Consider the following 27,483-nt stretch of genomic DNA (forward strand, 5'->3'; position numbering starts at 1 on the left):
ACTTGAGCCGTCTACATCAAAGGATTCACCACTGATCCTCTCACCAGGTTTCGTGAAGCTTGCGCTTCATCGTGCCGGTTTATCACTGCCCATCTTGCTAGTGAAGCGATTATTTTTTAATGTTCTCTTTATGCTCCATTTGCCATATCCCTTTTTTTGACCGTGCCATCTTATGGGCAAGTACTACATTTGAAACTCGATACAGAAGCGATCACGACCGTAATTTTGGAAGCAATAGACAGTTTTAGCATAACATTTGCGTACGCAACACGCAAGACGGTTGCGCACGCTAAATCCAAGCCGTGAACGACGCTTTTAGATGAGCGTTTGCGGACCGCTCCGCAACAGGCACTCAGTGGCCAAACAAAACCCAAGTTCAGCCACGTTTGAGTAAGCACCTAGTGCCACCGCACGTCAGAAAAGAACTTCCTAAAGTCCCTTCATGAGCTTTTCTAAAAAAAGCAAAGCGTATCTAGGGGCTTTAGAACTTCCCTCTCGCTGTACTGCTCTTCAGTTTCAGTTCTCACACATGTGCGAAACCGAAACTTCTGAATAAATAGCCATACAAACATGGCACAAACGACCGTTGCCGTGACGACAGCATAAACAGTCTGTTGTTAGGCTTACAGGCTTGAAAATAGACTGCTATCTCAAAATTACCGACAACTTATCACATATAGCATTGTGTCCGAGTGAGAAAACAAGAATCGGAAGCCAATGCAACCATTTAAAGCCAGTTGAGCGCCGAATAACGCAATGAAGAGGTATTTTAGAACCGAAGTGGGCAAGCAGGGTGCCGCCATGTTGCCCCCGTAAGCCCTGCAAAGACGATACGCTATTTCCAGAAAATTGCGTGCGTACGCTAAACCATCGCCTCCTTAGAAAGCTGCCTGCGTGTGCGCCAGAAACCTGCTGCCCTTACCTTTTTTCTTTTTCCTCCTTTCTATTATTGAGGTGGTCGCTAGCGATCCTTGTGGCGGCCGCTTGCAACACATGCGCACAAGCACCAACCTGCGCGCCGCGGCGGAACGGGCGTCGAAAACAGGCATGCATCTCCATGCTTCTGGTGCTGGCTCGCTCCCCCTCTCGAGTTGTCATGTTAGTGGCTATTTATTGAAGAAAAAAAACAGCGCAAGGAAAAGAAAGGGAAAAAGGAAAACAGCCGCGGCATCTGCCATCGAAACCTGAAGCACCTCAGCTGCGATTAGCGGGAATATAAGGACAGGGAGAGGGATAAGAAAGTACAGAGGTACGGGCTGGGGAACACCCTCTAGACTAGTATAGAGGGTGTTGGTTGGGGGAGGGGGGGGGGGGGGGGGCGCTGAAAGGGCAACTCAAACCGTGAAGAAAAATTCCTGGAACCTAAAAGAGCTTCAGGCCATGAAAAAAAGAGTCACCGAGAAGCCCCTGTCCTTCGATTGTTGCAAACCGGACCCCGCTTCCGATGCGCGCGCGAGCGCCTGTGTTCAGGCACTTGTATCTATACACCTACCTTGGCATTGAAGTCTGTATGTGCGCTGTTGAGTTTCTTGACTGTTTACATAGAGATCACTGTTCGGCTTGCTTGTTCAGATCTTTAGACCACCAGAACTGCTACAAGAACCCTAATGGGGGACTGGGCGACCGCTGCTGTTCCACACGAACTGCACTGGGAAGTTTTGAGAAGCCCTGCTCTTGAATGTTTTCGGATTCTGGTTCATCACAGAAAAAAGGACGGATATCTCTCCTCCTGTCTAAACCGAGGATCGTTTCTCTTGTGTGACCTCGGGTACTTTTGCATTGCAGTTATACACGAGTGCTTGAAGGTCTCTTCGAGCTAGGAGTTAATGGTTTGGCTACCTGGGCTGCCCCAGTGATGAAGATAACTGATGCAGCATGATAGCAATAGAAACTCCCGGTTCCTTGTCTATACTCTGCAAAGGAACAAAAGTGACAGTCGAAGCGATGCACGCTCAGCTTACACGTTACGCTGCATACACACAATCACGCTGCCCGAACACAGCCTCCAGCATACCAATATTTGCGACTCGTGGAGCCGTAGGCTCATGGAGCTGAACGGTGCCACCAAGTCTAGACAATGAACACTGCGAAGGTACTTTCCAAAGACGAAATTCAGCGGTTGGAGATTTCTTGTGGTGGTTCTCGTGTCAGCAACATTCTGTCCGTCTGCTTTACGTTGTGCCTCAGTCAAGCTTGCGCGTCGCATATCATTTCCTAGGGAGCTACCGCTCTCCGTTCTTGCTTGTTGCGCGCATTGGTTTCTGGCCCGCCGAAGACGATTAGTTCCGACTCCCTAGTGTTTGCGGGCGACTGTTTTTCCTCGTCCAGCAATCGCTTAGGCAGGGGTTGCGTGCCGATTGCGGCTGTCAAATCAGTCGTTAGCGCACACGGAGGTAGATGCTACGTGGAACGTACCGGTGGCCCGCCTCTCCTGCGCAGCCATGAAAGCCAAAACGGCCAAGCATTCCGCGCCCGCGTTTCAGCATCAGGGGCAGTATTGTATAAGCTGTCCATTCTAAAATGTCCATTTCGCATCCGTCTCTCGTCCTCTGTTATTGGTCACTCATATACCCGCGTCTTCCGAGCGTCTGAGGAAAGCGACCCCGGCATTGGGTAGAAGGCGACCAAACCTCACCGTTGGCTGCATGCATATCACAGCCAATGGCAGCCAGCGGGCACGTCCTGCCGCCTGCTGTTGACGGAGCGCTGCGATACACCTCACCAGTGGTCGCATATCGCAGTCAATGCCAGCCAATGGTTCGGTCCGGTCGCCAACCGCCCAATGGCCGTGTCGCTTTCCACAGACGCTTCAAAGCTACGGGTATATCTGAGTGACCAAAGACACCGGACCATACGGACGCGAGATGAACAACGGAAAATAGACAGCTTACAAATACAGCCCTTGAAAATAACCGCGAAGGTCTGGAACAACACGAGCGTAAAAGGCTAGTTTATTCCATATTTAATGTCTACCGCTCAGCAATGCTTTTTTCTAAAATGACAACTCATTTAACAGCATGGCATTTTAGTGTCGCGTAAGGCATACCCAATGGGCTGCTACACTGTGATTATGCTCCAACAGAACATATATAAATTTAAGAGCAGAGCCGGTCGAGCTGACGAAGGATGAGAAAATAATGCACAGACACGACGACTGGACTGTTAACTGCGCTTTTTTTTATTGGTGAAAATACGTTGCCCGGCAAGGCTAACAGGGCATGCTCAGCGCATGCATCTAGCATCAATCACCCGACAATGAAAATGTAAGAGAGACAGCAAACCTATCGCCAGTTATCTAAAACCCAAATTATTTTTCGACCAAGCAGACCGAAGTTACGCTAATGCAATCATCACGATGCACACAGAGGAAGTATGCTTCCAGAATTTCGCTCTCTTCTTTGCCCCTGCCTCTGCCAAGAAAGCTATACTTTGCTTAACAGCGGGTAGTAGCAGCCACACTCACGGCAGTGGCGAGGCAAGTTTGCTCCGTCAGTAGATCCCAAACAGTGTGAGGAATGTTGTACACCACATGCGTGCCACATGTCGTGTAAAAGTTCTCATGCTGCGTCGTACGCACAGGATCCCTTGGCCCGCCTAGTGAAGTACACGAGCACAAGCCGAAATGCTCTGCTTGAAAGTGACCTTGTTAACGTTCACGAGTTTTGATAGTTTTAAAGCATTCAGCTAATGACTTTTAGCCTGTGGTCTTGAAAGCTTTCGAAGCTTCATCACACGCTTTCATATTCAGCCATGAACTTCCTAGCCACCATTCCACCAGGCTCCTGGAACTTCAATCCCTACTGTATTCATTGGACGGCGCCACCTCCATTTCCGCTAGCCTTACATATACTATCGAGGGCGAACCTCCAGGATGCGCGCGGCAACCAAAACTTTGTTGTCGCCCGGAAGTTCGAGAACACATTTGTGGAGGTTAAAGTTGGACTTGTTTTCTGCAATGCATGCTAGCGGAATCAGGCGATCGTTCGCATACTGCATCGCAGTTTCTCGCCTAGTTCGTGTAAGGGCCATTTCTCATATACATGTTTTTCTCCGCGAGTGTCTTTCCGTGCAGCGAGCGTTCTTTTGTGTCCACATGTGTGCTTTCGGTGCGGGGGCGTCCTTGGCGCCACCCTCCGTTCTGCGAAAAACCGATGAGCGCCCGCTTCGTTAGCCTATTGGTGTAGTCGTATGGGCCGCGGTCAATGCCCCGCCACCCGAAGAATGAACTGGAGAGCCGCGCGGCGTCTCCTTTCAAGTGGGCCCGTGCACGTGTGCACGTGTGTGTTTGCGTGTGTGTGTGTGTGCTTCCGGTGCACTGCAAGTGCGCGGTATACCCTGCGGCGCTGGAAGGCGACTCAGCCAAGGGACGGACGAGAAGGGACGACAGTGTGTGTGCGATGCTCGACGGTGCGAGTGCGCGAGCGGTGTGCGAATTTGCGAGTATGTATTTTGGCGTGTATATAAGTTTTTGTAAATATATCCTTTTGTATTTCCTTCACATGAATGTTGAATCGTTTCATTTCTTCAGCGCGTATTTGCAACATTAATTTAATCTTAAGCGTCCTTTCTAACAATCGCCTTTCGGGTGCACTGGAGACTTTTCTCGCCTTGACTTTCCTGGGCGCCTTGGACGGGCATGGCTTCGGCAGACCTTTGACATGGGCGGTTTCCTCTACTGGCGCAGCTCCATCAGTCTTCTGCGCGGCCGCTTCCATCGTTGTGGCGTTGACTCGCGGTTTAGAACGAGGCACTTTGGAGTCGGCGCCGGCCGTCTGTCGCTCATGCTCGCCGGCGGCCGGACGTACACTGGGCGCGTCTTTCGCTGCGCCCGAGTCGCTGGACTTTGCAGATGCATTGCCCGATTCCGGACCCTTGTGGCTATTCAGCCATTCCAGCTCCTATAGGTGGCGCGGCGGATGTACGACATGGAGGACGAGGCGGTGATGGCGCCGATGCCATGACGTGCGTCTCTACATAAGCAAATCGGCTTCTTGACGTTGTGGCACCTTTCGTGTGACTTTTAGAATCTATATAAGCAGCAGTAAATGATTTAGGTTATTAATAAGATCCTACGCTTAAGTTTGGCTGCATTACAGGCTAGAAATAAATTTTTATCGATATGAGCATGGAATCGCTAGTGCAAGTGCCGCAGAAACTCCGTCGGCGTTGAAGCTTGAGAACTCAGCATAGTAAAGTGCGACAAACACTTTGAACTGCATTTTTTTTTGCGCGTTCAGTTTCTTGTTCTTTCGGCGCTCACCCGAAAACGGAAAGAAACTACTTTATTGACCAAGACAGTCTGACGCTATATTTGGTGCAGAATTGACATCTGAGCTAGTTGGTTTTTCATTTTCAAAAATTATATAAAGCGCACTTAGAACAACTTAAATACGGTATGTGTATTGATTGCGCGCTGATCTTATAAGGACACATTTGAAAAGAAAATCAGAGAATATCCTTTTATGCCCCGAGGTAATAAACATCGCTTAAAAAATTACAACAAAGATCAAAATTAACTTTTTATGTTGGGCTGCATCAAACAAGCCAGAAAGATCAAAATACTTGAGCCTGCAATTTCGGCTCGTTATTGGGTGCTTATTTAGGTAAACAGAAAATTTTACCATTTTTTCATGGAGGAACTCTGTTCGGTGCTCCTGAATGTGGGCGGAGCTTTATTGCAGACTTAATGCTAGCGTACGTTGGTCGCATATATGCTGTAATACAAGAGGCAATGTAGCTGTTGTTTGAGGCGGCAGCCAAGGGGTCATTCGAGCTTTATAATAGAGTCGAAATTAGCGCTCAAAATGTGTTTTTGACTAACGGGGGAAAACACTTCGATCGAGTGAGCAGACAACAGTTGCCAAGAAGCGTTTGCGGTTATTCATCCACTTCGCGCAATATGTCCGAGAACTGAAGGTACAATTGTGGAGTTCTTGTCATTCATATTGCCATTTAGCAGTCACGTTGTGGCCAGAAATCCGTGTGTAATCCAGACCAGAATGGACTGAAGCTTAATGAAAAATCATTGTTTGCTGCAAACGTCCGCCTTAAAATATAACCAATATTCTTCATATCAGCTCAGTGTTTAAGCACTGCACGGTTTTCATGCAGCTGTAACACGCTACGTTGGTCGCATGAACAAAACTCCGAACAGGAATGCATTGACGACACGGTGTCGTGGCGTCAACAGAGTACGCCGCTGAGACAGGTCATTGGGCTGAAACTCGTTACCAAACTGCAGAATTCACTTAATCACTGCTTTTTGAACTGTTTACGTATTTGGAAGAAACGACATGCTTCCTGTTTGGAATGTTCGTACATCGTAGAATAACAGAATATGCTGATTTTTGACGTGTATCTTACGCTCCTAACCACTGCGATTGCACGCGCCGCGCAGAGCGATCACCGGCTCGCCGCTTCAGGAAGAGGCCGCGTGGCGTGGCCACCGTCGCCGGAACGACCGAATAGGCTCGGAACTCGTCGTCGACTGAAATGGAAAAAAAAAAAATAGAAGGCGAAAGAGGAATACTGGCCGTGTAATTTTGCTCCATCCGGGACTCAGAAGACGACAGTGCCAGTATGTTGCGTTTTCGCGCTTGGCGAGGCGAAGGCTTCGTGAGCTCGGCAGCCAAACTTCGCGTTTCGTGAACACTGAAAATAGTCGTACACTTGGACTATGCATGCAACAAAGTTAGCTCCAAAAACATCGATGCCCTTTCCGGCCCCAAGGGTGCTCCCTAACGGGGACACTTTATGACTAGCTACCATGTTATCAATCGTGATGTGAGGTCACATTCTCACAGAAATAAGCGTCTCCGTCAAGAAATAATTGCGCTGCTTCTTTGCTGGTCCAGTGATTTCGCCGCAACACTACACAGCGCAAAGAGAAGTGCTGTAACGGATACCGTATCGAGAGTTAGAAACAGCGCGCCATATCAAACGGCGTGGTGTTTATCACTCAAGGGCGGAAGGCGCCACCGGCATTTTCGCGGCCGTTACGAGTGCTCAGCGTCTTCCTTGTTGGGATGAGGACGACGTGGAGAGTGCAGAGTCGCAGCAAGACCACTCGGCAGGCACAGTGAGAATCCTTCTGTAATGGCGCTGCCATCCCATCGCGGTGTACCAGGATGAAGGCAGTTTTTTTCGCGCATACGTTTGTTTTGAGAGTATAAATATATAGACTACAGCACGATAAGCCTTCTGTACAAGTGGTGGGGCTTTAAGGTGAAAAGAATATCAATCTTAGATAGCTTTCGCACAGAGGAGACGTGTTAGCGTAGACGTATGTATATAGCGGATTAACGCATGCCTGCTGCACGCGCGCAGTTGCGCGATTTGGAGCAAGGTGGGGCGCGTGCCTGCATGCCACTGCGCCCGTGGGGCACGGTTTAGACGGAGGATCTGCAGCAGTACTTGCGCATTTACTTTGTGAAATTAAACTAATTCTTCGTACTTTAGAGTAATTCTTTATACTTTTAAACCTGTGCAAGGTGTCGGCAAAATACTTCTTAACCCTTCAAAAAACTTGTACCGCATGATACCTGAGACACCTATTCCATCTGTGTACATTTTTATTGGTGCCTTTTACCAGGACATTTCTGTGGTGCAGGTGGGGGCAACTTCTTGACTTCAGTTAATGAAAGTGTGCACGCATTATATCGCGTACTCCTGACGGCGTACGTGATGCAGAACCGCGACAAGTCAACAACTACGTATCCCCTTTGCCAAAAGTGTAGACGAGCAATAGGTTTTTGCCTCTCAACCGTACAACGGAGCCTTTACGGCACCCCTAAAGACCGAAAGGCGTCATAACGTGAGGACAACGGTTCGCCTTACTTTACGCAGATTCAGAGCACAAGGGCTGACATAACTGTTTCGCGACGCGGCTAAAAAACAAACCGTCATTGCCTGATCACTTTTGGCAAAGACGGTACTTCTCAGCGCCCGGCAAGCTTAGGTACAGTACTCACGGATTGAAATAGGACATTCGGAGCGCGTGGCCGTCGCTTCATGGAGCGCCGCCCGTAGACGCTCATGGAACCAAGGTGGTGCATTGTGGTATGGCGTGAGAGGGAGAACATCTACAAAGCAGAATTGTTCCTTCCAGTAGCCAATCAGCCGGCCTGTGGTTTACCACATGCCTGCGTGGCACTGCAAGGCTAGCGCTCCGAATGTCCTATTTCAATCCGTGAGTACTGTACGTGCGTCCCAGTCATAAAAAGGGGGCTGATTACGCACAACAATTTTCGAGCAAGGAAGACCATTTCGCGCCCCAAAATCTAAGGGAATAACATCTGTGGGAAGCCTGCTAGATTCCCGCCGTGGCGTCTGCGCGGCATCCCGCGTCGCCCTCTTTCCCTTTCTCCCGCCTCGGGCGGCGGAGAGACGGCTGGTGGCTAATCGCTGTCATTCGGCCGCAGCTCCGCCCCCGGCTTCCCAAGGGCCTTTGCCATTGGTGACTTTTGGCGGGAATTCGGGACCCGTTTGGGGTGGTCGCGCGACCTTCCGAGCGGGGCCCAGAGAGAGGAGCCCTCCGAGACAGCGTAAGGTGCGTACGTTACTGTTCGTCCGGGCCGGCCTCTGCCGTTCGGACCAGTTCATACTCGAGCTCGCCAGCGTGGGTCCTCGATCCGCCGCGGCTCGAGCCTGTCCAGGGGTCCAACGACCTCTGACAGGCGCACCTTGCGTTGACTGCCCACTCTCTCTCGCAAACGGCCCATCGGCCGACACGAGAGAGATCACAGCACTGCCGCGGGGACAATCTCCTGCAGCGGCGTGCTAGCGGCGCGCATTTCTCTTGTTGCCCCGAGCGCGCACCGGAGACTTGCTCTGAGCGCGCCCCGGGACGGGGTGACTGTTGAGTGTGTGTATGTACCGCTGGAGGACGGCGTCAATAAACGTCTCCTTTGTGAACTTGGAGGCCTGTTTCTTGCGGCGAGCCGCTCTCCTCTCTGCAGAGGTTGAACGCCGCCGCAGCGGTGCCCCAGGGTGCGTGTGGTGACGGCTGATCGGGGCCCTTGGCTCGCGCTAAGCTCGAACCCGCGGTGGGTAGTGGCCTGTGCCTACTGAGAAACCCACACATCTCACCTTTGTGAACATGGCGACATTTTCCGGTTCGCGATTAAAGGATGCACAGTTTTGGATTCTTTTATTTTTTTCTGTGGGGCAACAAACTTCGCAAAGCCTTGGGCCGGTAGAGAGGGACAACCTTTTTCGTTAGGTGCCGTCAGCTCCGAAACGCCGATCACTGTGAGAGGAAGGGCTTAATCCAGTAACAAAGGTGAAAAGGGAATAGAACTGGGATGGAATCGTTACATTATGCCGCATACCCGTATGGACAAGGTGGTATAATGTCCCAAAAGCTGGCACGTCTGTAGGGTTTATTGGCCTCTAGCAAGCTTCGCTGCGACCGGCACATGCTGTGGGAAATCATTTAAACTGGCGTTCACCAGTAAGTTTCGAATAAAGTGACCCGTGGTCGATACCGACTCCCGAGTACCTTGCTGCTCTGCGGCGACTTCGTGCTGTGAACACTGGACCCTCCGGGCTGGCCTTTGGTGTGGGTGGAGAGCCTCGGGAGCTACTTGTGTAGCAGGCAGAGCAGTCTGGGAAGTTTGGTGCTCGGCTATGCATTCGGCTCGACTCCGGGTAGAATAATCGGTTGCCCTCGGCTCGATCGGCATCTACTGCAGTGGTGTCGGCCGGCTTCCAGCCGGACCGGCTGCCAGTCAGCTCGACTGGGCAGTGACTGCTACAACCAGGTCGAAATAACGAAAGCGTTATTTCAACCCATGACGTCGCATCCGGTTTGAAGAGAAGACGTCACGCCTGGCAATTTTTTTGCTGTTAGAGCCGAGCCGAGCATTGCTTTTCAGTAGCACTAAGGCCGGTCGGCGGGATGGGCGTGCGGTCGTGTTGCACGTGAGTAATTTGTTCTTTCTTTCTTTTGGCATGCACATACTGAGCAATTGCCTGTTATCTCACACTCGGCATTCCGTTGTCAACTTCCTTGCGCCCGAATATTTTGTGTTAGCAGATAACCCAGGACTAGCACGGAGCCCGCTTGCCCGCCAGTGGACCCAAAGGCCCGGAGGCAAAGACTCATCTGTTTTATCGTAAGTTCTGCTCAAAAGCTCTGTGCAGGTCTACGGAAAAGAGCAAGCCCTGAGCGTGTTTTTATATCTTTTGTCAACCCAGCCCAACGTAACTCATGGTCATGTAGAACACGCATAATTACCAGCTTTTGCGGTCTCCCTAAAAATGGCGGGAAACTTTTGACAAAAGTCTAGTTGAGCCACTAATAAAGCCGGTCGTGAGTTTAACTAACCGTTTGTGCGATGAGTTTTGTACGCGGTCCGATTTTTTGTGACCCCGTGGCTGGAAAGTTTGTTGAATGTTGACTTAATTGCACTTTACAATTGTGTGCTCTTGTTACAATTCGCTTTTTAAAACAGGTGCAAAAATTGCGGCGAGATAAGTGATTACGCTTTGGGGTCTGCAGAGCGAAACATGTTCTTCTTTTACATTCATATTTATTTCAGAAAACAGCTCTTGAAAAACTGGCAGGCAGTTTTCTGGTATGCACGAGCCTTCTCGATACCTGCTTCGAGTCCGGCGTTCACTTGTTGGCGCAGAGGCTGAACAAATGGGACGTTAAAATGCTGAGGCAGCAAAGGCTTTAAGGCGCCACAAGGTGAGCCCTCCACCTTCTGTGATAATTTTGAAATGAGTGCTGTGCCACCTGCACCAAACATCGGTTTTACGTGGGGAAGGTGTTTGGACTTAGGTGGCCAACAAGCATGGAGCGCGCGAGGCAACTGGAAAAGCAAGCTTCCTTTTTAAGGCCTCTAATCTTAAGACCTTTTTACAGCTTATGCTGCAAAGAGGCCTTAAAGGGATGAACACTGGACAATGTGCATGATGTCATTTGACTGTTTGGAAGCTTGTGAGGTGCATAAAGCTCACAAGGCACTGTTGTGTGTGACAGGTCATTGTGGTGATATTAGAAAAAGACAGTACAGCACAATGGGGCAGATAAAAGGAGCACACAGGATAAGCGCTCCTCCTGTGTGCTCTTTTTCTTTGTCCCGTTGTGCTGCGCTATGCCTTCTAATATGCTATACCAACAAGCCGAAACTACCACTTTGTTAAGATTGTGGTCATGATAGGTTTCTTTGATTTGGCTGTGCTCTCTGCACTAGTTCTGTGAAGTTCCGCGGTGGTGCCGGCAGCATGCAGCATCAGTTCAGACAGTTACAAAAGCAGCTTGGCACTGGCCGCTTCCAAAACGAATGGTCGAGTGCAGGCCTGATTGTCTGATAGCCTTGCTGTCGTCACGAAATTGCTGCCAACTACATGCTGCCGACAACAACGACCACCAAAATCCTGAAACACTTGGAATAATTTTCAAGCAGCAAATCGCAAAGAAGTCTTACCATGAACCTGCTCAAGGAAATCGTCCTTTCACAGAAAAAAAATTGTTGCATGTATACACACAGGCGGCTTACGAATTAGCGCTGAAATACTGCCCATGCGACTCGACTTGACCGCTTAGGTTTTCATTATGACGTCTCACTCAGCTCCTCCATGTATATTTCGAAGAAGCAGAGAAGGTATGGCACGTGTTATTTAATGAAATGATGACAGTTATTTGCTGAAAGGTTATGGTTTATGGGGGTTTAAAGCCCTAAAGCGACTCAGGCTATGAGGGGCGCCGTAGTGAAGGGCTCCGGAAATTTTGACCACCTGGTGTTCTTTAAGGAAGCTGCTGACCCGAAGGACATGGGTTCGATCCCGGCGGCGGGGGTCGAATTTTGATGGAAGGTGAAGTTCTAGAGGCCCGTGTACTGTGCGATGTCAGTGCACGTTAAGGAACCCCAGGTGGTCGAAATTTCCGGAGCCCTTCAATGCACTGTTCCTCATAGCCTGAGTCGCTTTGGGAAGTTAAACCACCATACCAAACCAACCTTTTTTGAAATGAGGTGTAAGGCATTATTATACACGGATTATCACGTGGTATGCTCGTACGGCTGCTAAATAATTTATAACTGAATTTCCTTCTCGTGCGGTTTCAGTTTCAACAGCTGAATGAAGACTGTGACCTTAAAGAGAGGTTGTAGGTCATGTGAGGCGTGAAATACTGCAATATAATTGGTGCTTCTACATTTGTTGTCATTCCTCCTCTTGAGGAAGGCTGCCTTCAGCAGTGCAGTAAATTAAAACGATAAAGCAGCAATTATATCACAGTTTTTCTATGCCTCTAATGACCTAAAACCTCTCTTTGTCGTCACAGCTCTCATTCGGCTGTTTAAATTGAAACAGCATAACAGAAAAATTCTATTATAAATTATTTGGCGGTCGTAGGCGAATACCACGTCGTGATTCATGCATTGTAGTGTCTTCCGCTTCATTATAAAGAATAAAATATGCCACCAAAATTAGGTCTCTATGCTCCCTTAACGTGCACTGACATCGCACAGTACACGGGCCCCTAGTGTTTTGCCTCCATCAAAATTCTAGAGGCCCGTGTACTATGATGTCAGTGCGTGGTAAAGAACCCCAGGTGGCCGAAATTTCCAGAGCCGTTCACTATGGCATCCCTCATAGCCTGAGTCACTTTGGGACGTTAAACCCCCATAAGCCATAAACCTTTCAGCAAAGAACTGTCATCATTTCTTTAAATAACTAGTGTCACCTTCTCCGCTTCTTCGACCTACACATGGGCACCGCCGTATTGCTGCACCGCAGCTGCGCTTCCATTTCGGCGAGTGCAAGCCAGCCTAGAACTTGTGCTGCACTTCTTGAACTAGTGCAGAAAGTGCAGCCAAATGGAAGAGACCTTATGATTATGTGGCTACTTCCTTTGCATTGGGTTGGCAACAGTTTTTTGTCCTAACCATTACATAGAAAAAGAAAAAAAAAGGAAATGTGGGAACATTCACTATTAAGACAACAGCTTTCACCTGCAGACCCAAAATGAACAAAGCCTTCCTGTATACTGAACAAAGCAACTAGGCTGTCATGGATCTAGCAAATTATAATTTTGAAAGTAGGCCTCCTGCTGTGAAACTGGCAGGGTTTGTGCCCCTAGAGACAAGCAGTGGCGAGAGGCGAGAAGTCAAAGACGAACGTAGGTAGGACAGGTAGCTAAACGAGGAAGTAGTTCCCATAATTCACGTTAAAGAACCCCAGGTGTCGAAATTCCCGGAGCCCTTCACTACGGCGTCTCTCATAGCCTGAGTTGCTTTGGGACGTTAAACCCCCATAAACAGTTCCCATAATTGAAGAATACAAGGAAAGACAAGGACAATACATGTTTATGTTCTTCCATGTTTGTCGTTTTGTTTTCACAAGTTAGGAGTAGATATCTGTTGTAGTTTCACTTTTTGAGAAAAATGGGGAAGGGGTTGTTCATCTTGAGACATGCAGCCCAAAAGACAGAGCACAGGAGTGACTCACGCAACATTAGTGTGTGCGTTTTGTTCCTACTGTTCTATGTGCTTGCACCCCTTGTCCCCAAATGGGGCATTGGCATGATCTTACGTGATGCTATGCTGGTAAAGGATGTGTGCTGCATGCATATGGGTGTGTGGCATTCAGATTCAAGCACCATCACACGGCTTCTAGTGCAGTAGGAATTATGGGAGGAAAAAAACCTCAAGGATGTGGATGAATAGTATAGCTCTTCAACACGATAGCAAGGCGGGCGAGTTGGTGATACATATTCAAAAAATTAACAGCACAGAAAACGGGGACTTCAAGGGTAGAAAACAGAGGACAAGCGCGGGCGAGTTGGTGATGCATATTTAAAAAATTAACAGCGCGGAAAACAGGAACTTCAAAGGTAGAAAACACAGGACAAACGCTTGTGCTGTGTTTTCTACCCTTGAAGTCCTCGTTTTCCGCTCTGTTATGTTTTTAACTCTTCAGTTTGCCTTTTCTGAAAAAACTCTGTGGCAGGAGGTTTTAATACATGTCTACTGTCTTTATCCACAGTGGCCCACTCATAACTCACCTCAGTTCTGACTGCGGGGCCAATCCAGCTAACAAGCCTTATGCAGTGTTAATAAATAAAAAAAGTAGTGCCCTTTCAAACAGTATAATTTGCAACTTTGGTGCAAGATTTTCGGTGGCCTCTTCAGGGAGTGTTTGCCCAGAACTTGTAGTGACTGCTTAATGTCACTTGGTCCCAAGAACCAGACAGTTAACCAATTGCCCTTGTGCCTCTTGATGAGAAAATCTGAGAGGTAAAAATGACAATTTACCATAGCTGTGAACAGTAATGAGCTGGATGCATTGCCGAAGAGAATCGAGGTCATCTACTTGAAGTGGTAAGAATTTTGGGTTGGTTAGAGCATAGCTGGCTTAACGTCTTCTTCCATATCTTAATAGATCTGGTATTGTTGGCATGTGTAATTAAAATTTGTTTCGGTATGTGTGGCTGGTGGGCTGTCAGCTCGGGCATGACAAAGTTGTAAGCTCAACCAGAAGTACCTGTGCTGTTTGAGCTCAGGGCAAGAGCTTTGAGTGAGGCCACTGCACTACGTCCTTGTTGTAGATTTGGCTTTCATGGTGCTCCAACTTCCTCCTTCCCATTCGCCATGGGGCCGAGCGAAAGTGGTGGGGTGTAATTAGAGCAGTGGCATGGCCATAAGGTCCATCCGAACAGCACTGCGTAAGACTTGTTTGCTGGATTGGCCCCGAAGTCAGAACTGGGGTGAGTTATGAGTGCGCCACTGTGGAAAAAGACAGTAGAGCAGCGGAAAACATGCCATGAATGGTGGGGAGCTATAGTTTGGAGGCAACCTTTGATGCCTGTGTTGCCATTGTGGTCAAAGTTATCTGTGAGACCATCAAGGGCAGCACCTGTTCAGAACGCATCGCATAGCAATAGATCAGAACTTCAATTCTATAGTTGGCTCATGGGCGTATGAATGCAGGAGGTGTATGAATCGGTTCAGATTTCGCATTGAGACGCATCAAATTCAGCAACCTTAGTACTCACAGGTACAGTAAAGCCTCGTTAAGGCGTACCTCGTGGCACTGCGGAAAAACTATGTGCAAAGCGGCAACATTGTCACGAAGACGACGAAGCTGGCAGTGGAGTGGGAACGGAAAGGTCGCGTTATAGGCGAGTGGCCATTAAAATCATCTCACTGCCATCATTCATCGCCGCTTATTATTCGGCTGGTCGCTACGTAATAATATGCCAAAACTGAAACCAGCCTGAGTATATCCATTGACCTGGTAAAAGATGATACCTGGGGCATTTCAAAGAATGCGCAGGTGAAACCTTTTAATCACATGGCTACTAACGCAGCCTTGAAGGCATGTAAGCCAGGTCCCGTGTCCCAGCTGCTTTATTAGGCCGTATTTGAGTGAACAAGCAAGTGTCTAGCACGCATGCAGTTTTTTCCAACAGTACAGGTTTAGCTGTCTTCAGCTTCCATGTAGGCATTACTTTCATTGGATGGCGTTTTGCCAATGATGGAAGCAACAGTGTCAATACCAAACTGTGCTAAAGAAGTCTTGGACTGCGGTGTCTAATACATCACCAATCATGCAAAAAAATGTCTCCACAATGCCTCCTCTGCAACAAAGTGCCTCCTGTAAACAGCAGGTTTTTAGGAATACCTGCCCTATTCCGAGGCCTGGATTGGGAACAGTTGGGGATAAGAGTTAATGGAGAACACCTTAGTAATCTGCGATTCACAGGTGATATCGCTAAGTCACTCAGGAGATGAACTGCAAAGCAAAATCAGTGAGCAGAATGGTGGGTCTAAAGAATTAAAGGAGTATAGACACCTAACCTTCGGGTGCCTGTTTTTTGTTTGTAATGATGCGTAAGGCATTTTTAAACATGGATTACCACCTGGTATTCTTCTAAAACCACTGAATAATTTATAATCGCATTTCTTTCTCGTGCTGTTTGGGTCTCAGTTTCAACAGCCGAATGAGGACTGTGACGCCAATGTGTGCCTACAGGTCACGTGAGGCATGAAAAAACTGCAATATAATCGCTGCTTCCACATTAGTTGTCATTCCGGCTCTTGAGGAAGGCTGGCTTCAGCACTGCAGTAAATTATAACGATGAAGCAGTGATTATATGGGCGTTTTTCTATGCCTCACGTGACACAAATCACTCTTGGACGTCGCCGCCATTGTTCGGCTGTTGAAACCGAAACAGCATGACAGAAAAAATTATAAATTATTTAGCGGCCGTGGGCAAATATTACATGGTGATTCATGTGTAGTAGTATTTTCCACATCATTGTAGAGAAGAAAACATGCCACCACAATTATGTGCCTATACTCCTTTAACATGAAAACCAAATGGAAAATGCTCTTGGCCATTCCCTCCATGCAAATGCTGTGTGGTGTATAATATTGTTACGTGGTGGCCGACCAAAGAGTGAGGCGCGATGAACGATGGCAGAGATATGATTTGCATGGAGGGAATGGCCGAGTGCTCTGTAGCGAGTGCTCTGTACCGCACCACTGCCAGCTTTGTCGTCTTTGTCACAATATTCCTTTTTCTCATGAACATTGTCACGTGTAGGAAACTGGGTGTGTATCATCGTTTGCGTAACAACTTAAGGACACCGACAAGTAGGCAGCCGCTGACCACACACCATACATGGCAAAATTACTTTTGAAAAGTAACTAAATTTCATTACTAATTACTCTCTTAGAAATCATACATGGAAAAATTACTTTTAAAAAGTAATTAAATTTCATTACTAATTACTTTCCTAGAAATCCCACAGCAGTAATTAAATTACATTACAAATTACTGCTATCAAAAAGTAATGACATGACATTACAATTACCGCTGTTTTCGAAGCAAAACCAACTCGACCAACTTTCCATTATCCTATAAGCCTGAAAGGGTTAAGAATTTTACCACGGGGCTTTACCGCTTAGTAGAACCACTTCAAACCTCCGCACGGGGTACTTTCACGAGAGCATCGAGCACACGAAGGAAATATATTACAAATTTCCAAACATGTGCCCAAAAATGCAGCAGCCTTATGCTAACGGGACCAAAATTCATTGAATAATTTTCTAGCGCAGATGTCAGTTGTAAAAGTATTATTGTGAAGTCCTTAACAAGCGCGTAGCCACTCTGAGGGTGTGAATGGCGCGAACTGATGCACGGAAAATTTATTCACTTGAGATCTGTAGAGGTGACTCATTTTATGAAGTGTAAACCGAAACACTCCTATCAGATATTCGTTCGCACGCAAATTTTCCCAACACGATCGCTAGTTCGTCACTTTTCTCGTACCTCAGATGCTAAACGACAAGAAAAGAAAACAAATTCGCCTTCACGAGTCCCGTGACACCCACACGTGGCGCGAGCGACAGAAGAAGAGGAACGACAACAACAGATGGCTGTGGAATCATGCCTGTGCTCTTTCGGTTGCCGCTTCTCGGCTTTTCTGATGCCTCCTCCGGCGACCCTCAGACATCATCTAACGAGCCTCAAGTGCTGCACTGGTCTACCACCAAACAAAAACAGCACGACTGGATCCATGTCCTCGTGCAAGCAGCCGATCGCCGGCTGGATCACGTCGCCCAGGTGCCCGTCCTTATTCTTACCTCCAACCAGCTCCGTGGCACGTTCAGCGGTAGTCACTGGCCATGGCCGCCTCCTGTTGGGACGTATCAAGGTAACCGCCCACAAGACCGTAGTCATCAGCAAGGACAGCGGCATTCGACGTCGGCGTCCGATGTCACCCTGCTCGCGGTTCATGGGGCTGCCGTCCGACCACCTCACAGCGCCACGGACCACGTCTTCGCCGAACCGTTGTTCTTTCCAGAAAGAGTATCTGCTGGCACTGATCAAGGGGGGCCGTCGATGAGTAGAAGGCTCCAGTTTTTCTGGGCGAAGTCAGCTGGACGTGGAGGCAAGGCGGTTCGACCGGAACAAGGGCACCGGTATTCGACATCGGTATGTGTCCCTCCTGCCGGCGTCTGCGTGTGACCACCTCACAGCGCCATGAACCCGGTCTTCGCCCAGCCGCTCCTCTTTCATGAAAGGGTATCTGCTGGCAGTGCTCCAGGGTGGCCATCGAGGAGTAGAAGCCTCCATAATTTCTGGGAGAAGTCTGGCCGTCGTTAGGGCAAGCATCGTTTTGTCAGTATGGGTTCTTCATTTCTGGCTTGGCTGTCCGCCAAAGGGAACAAGGGGAGATTGTGTCGTTGTCGATGGTACGTCGCTGGTTGCCATGTACCACGCTACCTGCGCCCCAGTCATTGTCCGTCTCCTTTGTAGCGATTAGCCGAGCGTGGTCTCGCGTTGACTTTTACAGTCTACCCTTGCAGTCGCTCGTCGGCGAAAAAGGAGCACGCACCCCTGCTTCCCTTGAACAGTAGAGAATGGACGCCGCCGCGACACGGAGCTGTTAGGTGCCGTGCTGTCGCATCCGTGTTGTCTTGTCTGCCTGCACTTCTCGAGAGACGCCGTCGCCGAACTGATGACATGATCAGGAGGTGTTCGATCTTAAGAGCGGCGAAATGGAGCCCGACACGCTTTTGAAGCTCGTACTCGTTGCAGCTGGTCGACGCATAGGAGGAGATATAACCATTATGCTGCAGCATAGGCGCCACTCTGCTGTTTTGTTCGAAATTATCGGTGCTATGCCATGCAACGGCAACGGCGTAGTCGCGCTCCCCGTTCATTATCATGATTTAACAATGAGAAATGCCTACGCGCATCGTCTTACAATCTGAGCAACTGATGGCATGGCCATTGATTGTGGATTAGCGTAGCTGGGTTCCGTCAATAGCGGTATGTTTGATATTGAGTTAAATAAATGGAAAGTCTCTGATCTTCTTAGGAAGAAAATACATCTAGTGGGCCTCTTGCAGGGCGCTCTGGAACTTTCACAATGAACATTTTTGCGCAATAGTGGAGCATATAAATGGATGGGGGTGACACTGTGCTCAACCGGCAGGGAAGGCAAATCTCCGTGCTAACTGCATACAGGCGCTACTTGTACAGTCGTGGGTAAAAATGATTACCACGAGTAACGTGCCACAGGAGGGGCAGATAGAAACGCTTGGCACTGTGGTTACGAACACGCCGATAACAAAAGTGCAAGGTGTGTTTGCAAAGCACGGCGCCCCGCCAACCGCACTAGGCGATTTTGGCGACCAAGTGGGGTCATTGTGCTCATCCTTTTTTACTGGCGACTGTGCGTTGCACGTGTTCCCCAAGCAGTGGAACAATAAGTCGCAAGTATACGGCGGTTTGGCCGAAATGGGCCGAGGCAGAGCTTGTTAGAAACTCTTTATTCCTCTCACAAACTGAAAACAGCCCTATGCGGATTAATACTCAGTCTGAGAAAAATAAATGTGGGAGGCATACCGTAGTCGTCGGCCGTCCGACGACTTTCGGGTGGGGGTAGTGGCCAGGGGTAAGCGAAGGGGGCTACTGGGTGATTCGTAGAGAGATAAAGACGTCTTCCCGCAAATCGACGTATTACCGTTAGGGCTGGCTGTGCCAAGGACCATGTGCGGTTCTCTGTTGCGGGAGCGGGCATCCAGAAGCGGTAGCAGCAGCGGGTGTGCCCTCCCACCCACCACGGTGTGGCGTTGGCGTTCAGCAGCTGATCCCAAGGCCACGAGATCGAATGTGGCATGCGTCTTCCGCATTTCAATGGAGGCGAGATGAAAAAACGCCCGTGCACTGAGTGAAATGGCCGCGTACGTTGGACAGGGCCTTTCGTTTTTGGTTAATAGCCGATTTTACCAGATGTCGCTCCCAGAACACATTTCTTAAAAATGCGGTCAAACTCGATTTGTCTCCGAAAATTAGTTTTCTAGAATATGTTCGTTTTGCAGTTCACCAAGCTGATAGCAACGTAATTAGAGACATTTATGGCTATCGATAGATCACACCCCAGAGGGCTGCCTTCAGTCAAATCAACTTAAACCGCTTTTAACGCCAGTTTTCATAAGGCGAAATAAGTTGACGATAATTACGAAAAGAGTGATTTCGAACCGAGAGGCCAAAACATGGCTACCGACCCGACGTCTTATCGGAGTCGCTGTATTAAGCGCTACCCCCGCTACTGACACGCCGCTCCAAGGACCCTGCGCGTTTAAAATCTTTGTTGTGCTGTTGGATATTTTCACACTGTACAATATATAGTCGGGCCGGACTTGCTCAGACGCGGCAGTGCTCCGTAGGAGATTGTTAACGCACACGAAGAAATATATGTAAGAGATTAGCAAAAATATCATAATTGCCAAACACATTTTTAGTGATGCCCGCAATTTCCAGGCTGTTTAAGAGAGAAGGGGCAAAGAACACGACATCTGATGTGCAGCAGTAAAACGATCTGCTGTACTAACTTGTCTTATGATGCAAAAAAAAAAATTCCCGAGAAATATCTGATCTATGGCAAATGTTTCCTCCATGCACACGATTTGAGCCTTCAAAACACAGCACCGATATTGCCGCCCGACTACGGGAAAAAATGATAACCGAAAATAAAGGGCGCTAGTTGTTAAAGAACACCGGGTGGTGCATATTAGTCTAGAGTATATCAGCTTGTGGCGGGAACTCCGGATCAGTAGTTAGGGCGCTCGACTACTGATCCGGAGTTCCCGGGTTCGAACCCGACCGCGGCGGCTGCGTTTTATGGAGGAAAAACGCTAAGCGGCCCTGTGTTGTCCAATATCAGTGCACGTTCAAAATCCCCAGGTGGTCGAAATTATTCCGGAGCCCTCCACTATGGCACCCTTTTCTTCCTTTCTTCTTTCACTCCCTCCTTTATCCCTTCCCTTACGGCGTGGTTCAGGTGTCCAACGATATATGACACAGATACTGCGCCATTTCCTTTCCCCCCAAAAAAACAATTATATATAGCTTGTGGCGTTCGCGCACTCGCCACCAGCTGGTGGAGTAGGGAGAGAGGGAATAAACATTTATTTGTAAAAAGGAGACCCGAGCGGATTGTGGCTGCGGTCCTCCGTACAAGATTTCTGCAGTGGCTTCCACCCGATTTGAGCTCGAAAAATAGCCCCTCCCCTAACCCTAATTCCGCACAAAATAAAATAGAGGATTGATCGTGAAAGAAGTGCGGGTGGTCTCTGGAGCGTACCAGCTTGAGGCGTTCGCACACTGGCCACCGTCTGGTGGAGGAAAATGCGGTAGTCTTGTACCCCACAAATGTCAACTCCTTTAGCTGTGTAACAGGGAGAGCAGGCATAATTTAATGTGCTTCCCTTGACAAGATCATTGCCGGGAAGCCTGCACTAGTCGAAAATTAGCTCAGCGCTTAGTCGTTTCTCCATGGGTGCAAGTTAGCTGAAACATGCTGTACATGCGCTTTTATTAAAAATGCCTCTAAACGAGTGGCGGCTAACCCTTCGGTATGACTGAATTGTTAATATATATACATGACCATTCTTTCCTGCGGCCGTTTCAGAGGGAGACTCTTTTGGCAGTGCGCGAGAGCGGGTGAGGATTCGAAATACTTTTTCTCTGATGCAGGGCTATGTTTTACTACTGAGGCAAGGCAGACTTTGTTCCCGTCCATGTCTACGTTTCTTCAGCTCAGATGACGTACCTTGTGCTGCGCCCTAAGCCTCTCAGTTGACAGCCGCAACGAAGCAAGACAAAATCTTTGCTCTGTCTCTGCTACGGCAGCGAGCCGCCAAGAATGCATCGAGACAGAAAAATGAGCTACGTCTTCCGCGTGAGTGAGAGCAAAGGAAGACGCGGACAGCACTGGCACAATTAATGAGAATAAAACTAGCAGCACACACACACGTCACACCTAGTCGCGTGACAATAATGTAATCTCACGTCGTACCAGGTACCCACCCATCCACATTTGAAGATCCATATGGATCCCACATTACTCACGTGCGCGCATGACGCATTGCACAGTGCCCACAACCCGGTCCACATTAATGACATTCGGATTGTCCAGCAGGGAAACGCGCCAGTTTTCATGTATGACATGCTGCAACCATCATGCAACGACACATGCCATTGATCCTCGCGATGATGGCGCTGATGATGATGACGCTAATAATGTATCTTTATGACCCCAGCGAAGTCTGATATACCGCAACCAAATTAAAGGTTGCCAGAATATTGATTAAATATTGCGCATTACCCAGCAACCGAAAACAATTATTCTGCGATAAAAGCAGGAATACCTGCAGCTAATAATAAATGATGCTGATGTTCTCGGGAGGTCAAGGCCCTCTCACGTTTCCGCCACTGCCCTCCAGATGGCGATGGTATTGGTTTCGAAATACTGGCAATTCTCCGATGACTCCGCGATCTCGCGGCACTTTGGAAGAATGGGCTAGGTTACGTCTTTCAACACTGCCGAATATTAAAATCACACAGGTCAAAACAAGTGGCCTCGAGTGCAGAGCGTGAACCACTCTGTCTGCCAAGTGCACCATGGCGCTCCGCTCAAATTTCGCCACAGCGAAATCATTTACGACCTCCCCCCCCCCCCCCCCCCCCGGACAAAATAAAAGAAAGAAAGCACCACCTAAATACCCATACACCTGAACAGAATTCTGGGTACCATTTCGTCAACCAGTTTGAGACAAGGTGTTTTAAGTCAATCACTTGTTTTCCTTCTAAACTGAACTAATGAATGCTACGCCGGCATCATCGACGTTTTTTGACCCGCGAGCACCGCGCGAGCATTCCGCGAAGCCGTTTAAGGTGATCGATGGGTCTCTGCAAAAGAGTTAAATGAAAGATATGCCTGGTCGTCTGCAAGGCAGGCCGCCAACCTAATTGATCCACACGAGGAAAGAAAAAAAAATGCGAATTAATAAAAACTTACAGCCGAAATCGCACACTAAAGCAGAAGCTAACAGTGTGCCGCATTACGAATCATATTAGAAGGTATGGAACAGAGACTCAGCAGTACAGCACCATGCACGTAATAAGTTCTGTTCACACATCTTTATTCATAAAAAGAAAGTAAAAGGAATTAGCTACCACATGATCATACATTAGTTTAGTTTTGCATTTTTTTACCGCTATAACATCATATGCTGGTACGATCTCCCCGTGCTGCGGTGTTTCGGCATAATACATGAATTTCCGAGAAGGAACAAGGAACAGAAGACAAAAGCCAGGTTATTCGGAAGGATATAACACTGAAATTATTTTTGCATATATGCTTGCATTCCGAAACGGGAATATAGAGAACTAGTCTGAGATTCGAAAGGAGAAGACACCGATCAAAACCTTCGACGGTGTTATACAGGTTTTTCTGGCTTCGTGTTTTTTTTTTTTTCATGAAATTTGCAGGCGTACTTGTTAGGAACTGCCTGAATCACATTCTCTCGCCAGTTAAGTCACCGTGTAGTGTATAGCAGGATCGCCTTTACTCGACTGCAAGGCAACAGCCGTGGAGTCAGCGCTGGCAATGAGCATGAAAACGAAGCAGTCTTTCTTTGGGCCATCCGCGCTGCGACGAATTTATTGTGCTGCCGCGGTCGCTGAGTGGTTATGGCGCTCGGCTGCTGGCCCGAAAGACGCGGGTTCGATCCCGGCCGCGGCGGCCGAATTTCGATGGAGGCGAAATTCTAGAGGCCCGTGCACTGTGCATGCGATGTCAGTGCACGTTAAAGAACCCCAGTGTGGTCGAAATTTCCGGAGCCCTTCACTACGCCGTCCCTCATAGCGGGATTCGCTTTGGGACGTTAAACCCCCATAAACCAAAGCAAACCAATTTATTGAGTGCTTGTTGGACTATAAACTTATTAAGGCGAAAGCTTTTATAGGCTCATGACTCGCCATCATGTCCGGTCGCATTTCTGTCACACTGTAGCTGTTATTCAAACTGATGACGTCATCAGTGACGTAGTGGTGTAGTATGCCACGCGAGCGCGTGGAGCCCGCAGCAAAGGGATAGACTGCCTCGAAGCTTATGGAATGAACCATTTAAAAACGACGTGCCCCTGCGGCCGGCTGACGTTCCCGCTCGCAGCTGGCTCTGTTCCCGGCTTGTCATACACTAGACGCGCGGTGTAGTATGCCTTAACTGGAAAGTAGGGGCACGTTGAATGCACTGCGCATGCGCAAGGCGCCAGCAGACGATTCTTCAGTCTACAATCGCACAGTCTTTGATTAGTAGTTTCAGCACACAAAATGTGGCAGGGGAAGCAACACCGCGCAAAAGGCTTCGCCTCATCGCGCGTTAGATCACGAAGTGCCCCCTGATTTTTGTCTGCGGCATCAGACAAAGCTCATCCAGATCAACGTGAATTATATGCTTAGCGCGCTCCCGGGAGTTGGAGCACTCCTTCCAGGAAGACTTCAGGGGTGCGTCGACTCCTCTAGGCTCCGGCTGAACAAACGTTACGGCGCAGCACCAAAAGCGAAGAGCGGACTGCCGCATCCGGTTGTCCAAACAGGGGAAACCGAATAACAAGCTTCACTGCATGTGCTCCAACTCCGCTTCGGAAACGGCACTCGTCGGATTAAGACGCGACATCTTCAAAAAGGATCGACCTCACTCAACCTCAAACTCACGCGTGAGGTTGACGTCTGATTTCCTGACCTCACTCACAAAATTTCGAGCCGTCGCCGACCTCACCTCACGACGTCAGGTTGAGGTCGACCTCATGAGGTTGCCCACCTCTGCTCACGACCGGCACTCGCGCCGGTCTCTAGCCATGATGGATCAGTGCTTGCTGAGCGGCGAGGGCCACGATGCACAGTTCTCGTTCTGGTGATGACAGCGGAAGCTGCTCCATAAGGGCGCGAAGGGCAGCAGTGAGGGCAGTGATCACTGCATCCCGCTGATCAGGTTCGTCCTATGCATTGGACGCAGGTGGTGGGTGACCAGCGCGATGATGTCGCGGTAGGAGCGGAAGCCGTGGCTGGCAGGCGGGGAACAGTTGTGTGCAGAAGCGCTGCAGGGCACCCGCATTGAGCCGCTGGACGAGTGAGCGGAGATGGGTGCAACGTTCCCGTTGGCTGTCTCGGCGCTTGCCTGGTTTTCAGCATGGGTGTCCGTCTTCCTTGAGCTGACGACAGCTGCTGCAGCCTCTTGCCTTGTTATGGGCTTTTCGGAGCTGGTGCGAGCAATCGCAATCGCTCCCTCTTCCTGCAAACGGGGGCACGCAGCGTGGCTCGGTCGAAATGTGTTGTCGCGGCAGATAACGCATCGCGGATTCTCTGAGTCGCAGCGCGACGCGTGCTGATCGCCCCGCAACGAAGGCAACGGGGTTTGGCTGTGCAGGCTGCAGTAGCGTGGCCATAAACGCCGCAGTGTAGGCATTGTAGTGGCCGAGGGAGTCGGGCCCGAACTCGTCGATGGAGCTTAAAAAGAGCTACTTGTTTTGGTTTGGTGCGGCCGTCCAGAGAAGCGTGCAGCAGACAGGCCGAGGTTGGGCGAGCGCGTAGCAGACGACGCGGCAGGGGTGGAGCGGAGGCGGTTCCGTCGGTGCGGCTTCCCCGGCGGAAGGGGCTGGTTGGAGCTTGCCCAGCTGTCTCTGCCCTGTGAGGGGAGGGGGAGCTGCGGCGGGGCGTTGAGCGTGGCTTTTTGTTTGCATAAGCGTGCGCAGCGCGCGCGTAGTTAGCTTCAGTGAATGCTTCCGTAATGAGTTGGTAGAGGCTAGATGTTCTTTGGGATGCCGGAGAGGGAGCGGCAACGATTTTCGAATAATTTCCACTCTCGTTTTCTGGCTGTGCGTCGTGCTTGAGGATCACGGCAGAATTTGCTGCGCTTTGACTGGAGGTGGTGAGAACGGCAGAGGTAGCAGAGGCGTTGTCGCTGTGGCTGTGCTGTATGGTGCTCGCTGGAGGAGCTGTGGCCGCGGGGCTTGTTTGTTGGGAGCTGCCCTTTGCAGCAGCACGGGGCTGGGAGGCGGGGGGGCGATGCCGGAGGTGTCTGTGGCTTCCCCATTGAGGAGTCCTGACCGGAAGCTTGAGCAGCGCTTGCAGCAGGGCCGTCTGTTGTGACGGGTCGTTCGGTGGCCGATGTGGCTGTGTGGCGGAGAGGTGTGTGCGTTTCCGGTGTGGAAGGCACCGTGTTGTCAGCTCGACTGCCAGTATCGACATTTTTTTTTTTTATTGAGTTTCTAGGTCCCCCGGTTTTTTTCGTGAGAGGGTGTCAAGGACACCCCGAGACGGTGCTCTTCTATTCTGCCTGAGTTTTTATACCGTGGGACCGAGTTTACGGCGCCCTCTCGTTCGTACTAACCGAGTTACGCCGCCATGGTTGTTCGTTGTATCTGAGGCGCAGTCCCATTGCCCTAAAGTATATTTTAACGGCGTATGGAAAAGCCAATGACGCGCGCATGCGTATTTATTCGGTACGATGTTGTTTGCTTCGATAAACTCACACTGTGGACTAGCTAGTGCCATATATTGATTTTGTTACTCGGTTCTTGCAGTTGGTTAATGAAAGCGGTTCGCTTAAATGACTGTGCAGGACTTGGACTGGACTGTGCCACACATCAGCCAAAGCTGCGTATTTAATTATTAGTGCACGTTCACATTACGTCTAAGAGAGCATTGCCGCAGCCTCTCTGTGTGAGCTTAAAGAAGCTTTACAAAAAATGGCATTCAAGTTGTTTTTTTTTTTTAACAACAAACTAGTCGGACGCATCTTAAACCATGCAGAAATTCTCCTGGATTTTAACATGTAGAGATTCCAAATGCATGAGGATGTCAACAAGAAAAAAACACCTCACGCATTAACCATGAAACTCGGTGGCAAATTTTAATCAGCAATGCATCAGTGGGCACGATAGCAGCGCTGCAGCGACAATGGCTAAAAGGCCGCCTTTGTTTGCGATGCAGGTGCTGCTTCCACTTGTGGCGCACAGCAACTACATCTGCCATCCTGCCCGTGACAGGGCTTCTCTGCACCATGTGACGCAGTTTGCTTCCTGTCATTTGCCTCCGTTCGTTCATCAGGCGGCGCCCTCAAGATTTGTGAACAGTTCTTATCACTCCATGGCTGCGGCATGGTGATCGACAGCAAGTTCAACGCCAGTATTTTAAGCGCTGGTGTCCGTGGGACCGCTTCAGTGGGCACGAGATCAGCGCTGCAGCGACAATGGCTAAAAGGCCGCCTTTGTTTGCCATGCAGGGGCGTAACTATGCATTCCTTTGTATGCTAATAAAAGTGACAATCGATGCTTACTGCTGCTCCCGTGCCTACGGGTATTTTTGGGCGTGTTGACTGAATGCTTCAACAGCTGTCTTCTTTTGCTATTGTCGGGAGATGTGGAAGTAAATCCAGGTCCTTTTCACACGCGCACTAAAATAATCGGCGGTTATTCGAGCGCAGGCACATATCGATCGAGGAGAGTAACCCTGCCGCTAATGACGTATTAGCACAATCGGAGCAAAACATGGAAATACTTCGTATCTTGAACAGTCAGCCGCGTTTTCAGCCAGTAACGAAGATATTAAGAAAACCATGGATGAACTACGGAGTGGACAGCAGAGTATTAATTCAACCCTCGCCAGTA

The 27,483-nt window shown here is 49.2% G+C and overlaps 1 long non-coding RNA gene across 1 annotated transcript; it reads left to right on the forward strand.

Moving 5' to 3' along the window:
- Positions 1-9,995: 9,995 nt before the first annotated feature.
- Positions 9,996-27,038, forward strand: LOC144102660 (uncharacterized). The gene is made up of 3 exons (XR_013308226.1): positions 9,996-10,115; positions 10,542-10,693; positions 26,807-27,038. It is a non-coding gene; the product is annotated as an uncharacterized LOC144102660 (long non-coding RNA).
- The last annotated feature ends 445 nt before the right edge of the window (positions 27,039-27,483 follow it).

The sequence above is a fragment of the Amblyomma americanum genome, chromosome 1 (assembly GCF_052857255.1).
Source record: "Amblyomma americanum isolate KBUSLIRL-KWMA chromosome 1, ASM5285725v1, whole genome shotgun sequence".
Taxonomy (NCBI): domain Eukaryota; kingdom Metazoa; phylum Arthropoda; class Arachnida; order Ixodida; family Ixodidae; genus Amblyomma; species Amblyomma americanum.